Here is a 7363-nt window from a genome sequence, read left to right on the forward strand (position 1 = left end):
CATGTACAATGATCACTATGTACAGCGTGTGTAGACTTGAAAGAAAAAAGAAAAAAGGAAAGGAAAATGTGCAGTCACATGTGACAAGACCTAACCGCCAGTGTGGAAACTTAACATGGTGAGTAGAAATGAATGACATGAAACAAGAAAAGTAAAATGAATGAGAGAGAAAATCATGGGGGGAAAAAAAGAAAGGTAGAGGCCAGGAGAGAGAAAACAACAACAACAAAAGTTGGGAAGAATAAAAATGTGAAAAAGGTTGCCAACAGCACCCGGTGTTCCCAGGCGGTCACCCATCCAAGTACTAACCGGGCCCGACGTTGCTTAACTTCGGTGATCGGACGAGAACCGGTGTTTTCAACGTGGTATGGCCGTTGGCGTCTGTTGAAGGAAATTTAAGAATCATAAAGCATACACTGAAAAAGCGATCGTCTTTTCCTTTTCGCTTTTTTCCTGTCGCGGGTAAATGCACAAATAAATTCCAAATAAAAATATAACGTAAGTAGTCAAAATCTCAGTTCACCGATGAACACACTGACAGTTCATGTTATCTTCGTTTCTCTTCCACTCGTGTCCGTGACACACACACACACACACACACTTTTTTTCCCTGTCGTTCTCTCTCTCTCACTATATATATATATATACATATATACATATAGTGAGAGAGAGAGAAAAAAAAAGTTATATAATATATATATATATGTGTGTGTGCCGCGCCGTGTGTGTGTGTGTGTGTGTGTGTGTGTGTGTGTGTGTGTGACGGTGTGAGTGTGAGTGAGAGTGTGTATGTGTATGTGTGTGCCGTGTGTATGAGTGTGTGTGTGTGTGTGTGTGTGTGTGTGTGTGTGTACCTCAGTATCAGAGCCCGGTGGATTTCTTCAACAGAATTTTGCCAGAAGACAACACTCTCGTTGCCATGGGTTCTTTTTCAGTGCGCCAAGTGCGTGCTGCACACGAGACCTCGGTTTATCGTCAGGCTCGCCCGAATGACCGTAGACGCTCAGCCTAATTTTCCAGTGAAACTTGGGAGAAAGGACGATAGCTGGATTCGAACCTACTCCCTCACGTACTCTTTATATTCAGTGGCCGCTGAGCTTCTTTACCATTCTGACACCTCAGTTTCTCCTGGATGAATGAAACAATTAGTGCCGGACCACATGTGATGTATTACTGACTGGCGAATTTCAAAATGTGTGGAGAGAAGCGGGGGAGTGGGTCAGTGTGGGGGGTAATCGAGACATCAGTAAGATAAAGACCTTGACGTTTAATCACAGGGTACTATCGGGTAGTTGGGTAAGGTCAGCAAGGAAGTTGGGATGGACGGATCCAGTCCAGTCGGGTGGAGTACGGCGCCGGAGCGGCTTCTGTTTCGAACAACCTTTAGATTGCCGTCATCATTGACACACAACCCCCCCCCCCACCTCTCTCTCTCTCTCTCTTTTTTTTTTCTCTCTCTCTCATGATTAGCTGAGAATAAGAGGCAAAAATCTCCCTCCCCTCTGTTTTTTGTGTTTGTTTTTGTTTTTGTTTTTCTTGTTGTTGTTTTTTGTTTGTTTCAGTGTTTTCTTTTCTCTTCATTATCGTGATTTATAATTATGGGAATAATAAAGGTGACATAAATTATCATTGTTGTTGTCGCTGTTGCTGTTGTAATTGTTAGTATCAGTAGCAGTTAATGTTCCATGTGTCACTGTCACGTACATATCAAGGGAAGCAACCACATGTTCAAGCACGACAATGATTGGGCGGCTGCAGGGTACTGATAAATATTTACCGTGGGGTTAAACCGGAATATACACCGTTTCTGTCATTTCAGCATTACTCTGTCGATTTGGTGGCAAGGTCTCTGAAAGCTATCAAACCCTCCTTTCCACCCTGGATAGATGGTATCCACCTGGAAACCCGACACGTCTGAGAAGTGTAATACTTGATCCGACGAAGGGACATTATTTAAAAAAAAAATCATTGCTGCCTACCCTTCTCATCCTTGCTCTGGATATATTTCTGTTTGCTCTACCTATTTCTATTTTCAACTGAAAATAAAGGCCGGAAGCAGCCTGGCGACAGAAAATATATATGATCAGAAGCACCAGTAAAAATATGAAAAAGCAACAACAAAAGTGCCCAATGCAAGCACATAGCACCCACAATCTACTGACAGTTAAATTGGCAAAAATCAAAATGATCGTAGCTATAGTATTGATAACTATCACAAAATCATATAATTTATTATTATCAGCATGTAAAATATGGTTTTTGCATTCACTTTTTCAAAAACAATTTTATATCAAACAATTAGCTTATCTATGAAAACGCATTCTTCTATTTGCATTAAACACAAAATAAATTGTTAATTAGAATCAGCATTACGCGTCTGATGACGTTTTTCAAATATAAAGTCATTTCACCACACAATCTTTCTTATTCATGCAAAAGGCTGTCAGTTGGTGTTGCTTATTTCATTGGTAATGTATCAACCTGGAAATTAGGCTTTTCGTGACAAGGAGCTGTATACGTATAATCTTGATGAGAAGTCTTTCTTCCCGTATTTGAAATCGTACATTAATATCCGATAAAACCATTCAACGAGGAAGGCGAATTTTTCCGTGACTCACTTAGAAACCTGTATTTTTTTTCAAAGAAAGAGGACGTGGAAGTGCTTGACCTGCAACCCACTTCTGACACAATTTAAAAACAAGAAATTTTTATTGTGATTCAAAAACCATCTCTCTCAAATGGGGGCTGCTGCTTCATGTCGACAAAGATGACAGAAATCCTCTCGCCCATTTTGCCAATGTTCCTGAGGATGTATTCATGATGTGTTTTCATGTGACACTTGTAAGTATTTCTGGTTTTAAAACCTTTCCAAGGAGCATGTGTGTGCCAGATTCTAGATGAAAATGGCTTTCTTAGTGTGGCTATCCACAATCTGTATCAACCCATGCAGGCTGATAAACAATCTGATTATAGTTATACACAAAAATGGGTAGAAACTAACTCTCCAAAAGCCATTAACAATAGTTTATTTTAAAGCTAGCTTTCGAAGATTACCTAGACATTTTGCCATTGTGCTATATAGCATCCCAATGTTGAAACTAACAAAACTGCCAAATGAAAAAGGTAGACATATGAACATACCACAAGAAGCAAGGGTGTTGTCTTTGAGACACGAATCGAGTGGGAGACGAATACCACTTTGTCATGGAATGTCCTGCAAGTATTACAGAACACGCCCCAACTTCCACAAATATGCAACATTAATGTCAATTAGTAGCAAGAAAACGTTGCTAAATTCATTAAAGAAGGTTTTAATGTGTTTCGCTAGGAGTTAGTCTCAGTCTGGATTCTTTACCACTGTACTTTTTATGCCTTAACTGTACTTGTTGAAGAGGAATTAGAATAATGGCATGTGCTAATCTGGACACTGCATCCTGTACATATCCATTTTGTAATTGCATGATCATATTTTCTTTGTCTTTTGCTCTCCTGTATATATCCAATTCCAGTATTACTGGTAAATGGGTGCTAAAAAATAACAAATCATTGTGTATCTTATTTTGTTACACCACGTCATTGTTATTGCTGTGCTCCAGCTAACCCCTCAGTTCTCAGTTTTGGCTCAACTAGTCAGATACAGAGTCGAACATGTCACTTCACTCACAATTATTGTAAATCTAAGTTGTGATCTGTGCATTTGTCTATGGAGTATTGCCTTCGCTATTCTAATTGCATTGTATCAGAGTGATGATTACATTTGGCCTTTTATTTTATTTCATTTTCATTTTTTCCCCATTTGTGTTATTTCCCCTTTTGTTTCTTCGGTTTAAAATATCTTCGCTCTTCTTCTGTGGCCGTCATCGTGTTATTGTCATGTTTCCTTGTTTCTCCATGACTCAAAAGAGTTAATGGGAATAAACTCATTGTCACTGTCATTGTAATTGCCTTGGGTCCCCCCCCCCGCCCCTCCCGCCCCCGAAAGCGGAGTATGGCTGCTTTACTGTATGTGTGTGTGCTTCACTGTGTGTGTGCTTCACTGTATGTGTGTGTTTCACTGTGTGTGTGTGTGTGTGTTTCACTGAATATGTGCTACACTGTGTATGAGTATGCTTCACTGTTTGTGTGTGCTTCACTGTATATGTGTGTGTGCTTCACTGTACATGTGTGTGCTTCATGTGCTTCACTGTATGTGTTCTGTGCTTCACTGTATGTGTGTGTGTGTGTGTGTGTGTGTGTGTGTGCGCACGCGCTTCACTGTATGTGTTTGTGCTTTACTGTATGTGTCTGTGCTCGACTGTATGTGTTTGTGTGCTTCTGTGTGTGTGTGTGTGTGTGTCTGCTTCACTTTGTGTGTGTCCTTCGATATGTGTGTGCTTCACCTTGTGTGTGTGCTTCACTGTGTGTGTGTGTGTGTGTCCGCTTCACTGTGTGTATGTGTGTGCTTCACTGTGTGTGTGTGTGTGTGCTTGACTGTATGTGGGTGTGTGCTTGACTGTGTGTCCTTAGATATGTGTGTGCTTCACTGTGTGTGCATGTGTGCTTCACTCTGTGTGTGTGTGTGTGTGTGTGTGTGTGTGTGTGTGTGTGTGTGAGTGAGAGAGAGAGAGAAAGAGCTTTTTTATGAGAATTAGAATTGAAGGTTAAGCACATCACCCCAGAACTATCTCAGTTATTTTACATTTGATTTATTGCTATGATTCAAAGCACACACACAGGCACAACAGTTATGCATCAGTTTGTAGTGTCACACACACACACACACACACACACACACACACACAGCTCCCATCACACACACACACACACACACACACACACACACACACACACACACATCAGCTTGTAGTCTTACAAACAGATAGCCACAAAGAAGGCCCAACTACACACACAGTCATATGGGTCCCAACATTACACATAAAAAAAATATAACTGAAACAATCCTCGGCATTTCCACAGAGGAGGGTGCACTGGATGGGGAAAAAACACCAAATAAATAAAATAAGAAAAAAACACGTGGCGAAAACCACAGCGAGCACTTCTGGGTTACGTTTGCCCAACTCCAGTGCCAGGTTGTCCAACATTGATGCTCGTGCTTTAATAGCCCCCATGGCAGGCAGGATGCCCAAGGAAGCGGACTAAATCCCGAGAGAATGGTCCCCACAGGTGGTAAAGGATCTGATGCGGGGGTGAGTGGAGGGGCAGGGGCAGTGCTGACAGGCTGATCAAGGCTCTGCTGATGTAGACCCTGAAGATGTGGGCGACTTCTCATCATGCTGCCTGGGACTTGTGGTGGTTGGTTTCTTGTACCTTCGTGTTCTGACTTTTGCAAACTCCTCATCACTCATTTTTAGCATAGAGTTCTTCGTGAGGATGTAACCGTGGTGGGTCTTCAGGTGGTTCTTATAGGTGTTCCTGGATTTGAATCCAATAACCCGATCGCAGAACTCGCAGTGGAAGGGAGTCTCTCCAGTGTGTATTCTGAGGTGCTCCTGCAATGAACAGACAAAGAAATATTTTAATCTGTGCAGTTTTATTTTGAACTGTTATTCTACTACTCAAATAAACCTTCCCCCCCACACAGTACGACCACAACAACTGAATGATTATGTCAAGCGGCAGTAGTCAAGACACATGAACATCCCTGAACACAGAATGACAGCCAAGGCTGTGGAAGGAGACTCAGAGAGTTACCACAACTTACATATGTCATCCAAATCATATTCATACTCACATCTGAAACGAGTGTATGTCAAGTTATGTGCTGCATACGGAACAATTCCCCCAAAAGCAGCACTATCCCCCCCATCCTTTCTCTCTACAAATCATCATTCTAACATTCAGTCACGTCAAGTGAACCACCTGACAATATTTTTCTACACCCAGTTATTTTCAATGACTTGTAAAGTTTCTGCAATATCTTGGATGGTTAAATCTCATTTTGTCATTGCGCACTGCTGTTTCAAGCCACTGGGGTAAAGTTGTGGTTTGTCGTCCGCCATTTTGAAAGCATTGTGATGGGGCTACTGACAATAACATCAAGAAATTATCATACATAGAGTGATTGGCTGTTGTTCCTCACATATGATTAAAGTAGACATATCAAGCTTTCAGTGTGGTGGTTACTGGGACACATGAACTTTAGATAGATAGATAGATCTGTGGAAAATCCTGAAATAACGCTGGTGAACATTTTTAGGTACGTCATGGGGCAAATAGCGAAGCATTTTTTGCAGACATACGTCATGCAGCACTGAAGAGGTTGATAACTGATTTACTGCAACTACAAAATGTGTAGGCTGCATATGGTGATTCAAATGACATTAAAAAAACTTTGAATGCTCATCATCAAAAACATTTTTGTAATCTGTTGAAACGTCATGATACATGTTGGCAGTGTTATCCAAAGCGGAACAGCATTCCACCAATATCAAAACAACTTAGTTATAAATTCTTATCTGTTCAACTTTAAACCTACTCATTTCATTCCATGGCTTTACTGCTAAGATTCTTTTCAGTCAAGATTGTGGACGAAGAAGTCGTAAATTGTGTCTTTGGCACGGATATTAATCACACTGATTTTTGTCAATTCAGTACCTTCTATGAAAGTATGACACATTGGTATGTAATAAAACTGTTGATATACAGTAAGTATCATTCTGTGTGGTCTGTCCAGAACTTATCTTCAATGCAGACAAGAAACAGAATGGCATGCTCTCTTAAGTCTCTCCATACGAACGGCGAAAGAAACGACGTTAACAGCGTTTCACCCCAGTTACCATCATCAAAATATTGCAAGCGGAAGGCTCTTATACTGAAGAGGTGAATGTTGACAAAGAACACCACAATTCTGACGACGGAAGCTAAAGGTTGGGTCATTCAGACACCCACTGGACATCCGAGGGGTCTGTGTAGAGGAGTAGAGAGGACAAGCCGTACTGAGTGAGTTATTTAACCCATTAAACCATGGGGACTTTACAGCCTCAGCAGGCTTCAATGCCATATTTATGCAGAATAAATACAGAAAATATAGTTTTTCCTCCAAATCATATATGGACATATCCGGAAAAACCATAGATTTTTTGTGTGGATTATGATCATATAGGAACATGACTGAACAAAGATTTAATGAGGCGAATCTGAAGCTAGGGCAATGCTCAGGCACAGGGCTCAGTGAATGACACCAGCATTTTAACCAAACATTCTGGTTATGAATTGTGAATGACCAATAAAAAATCTTGCAGATCTGGAAGCTTAACGAAATTAAAGTTCACAATCCTGAAATAAAGCTTAATATGCAAGACTTCCACTCCTATAACTGGTATTGTGTATAAATAGTTAAAAAAACAACAACAACATTTAATCC

General features: G+C 40.7%; 1 non-coding gene across 1 annotated transcript; it reads right to left on the bottom strand.

The window, feature by feature from the left end:
- Positions 1 to 260: 260 nt before the first annotated feature.
- LOC143296777 (5S ribosomal RNA) lies at positions 261 to 379 on the bottom strand. The gene has a single exon (XR_013057192.1). It is a non-coding gene; the product is annotated as a 5S ribosomal RNA (ribosomal RNA).
- Positions 380 to 7363: the final 6984 nt, after the last annotated feature.

This window comes from Babylonia areolata, chromosome 21 (assembly GCF_041734735.1).
Source record: "Babylonia areolata isolate BAREFJ2019XMU chromosome 21, ASM4173473v1, whole genome shotgun sequence".
In the NCBI taxonomy this organism is placed as follows: domain Eukaryota; kingdom Metazoa; phylum Mollusca; class Gastropoda; order Neogastropoda; family Buccinidae; genus Babylonia; species Babylonia areolata.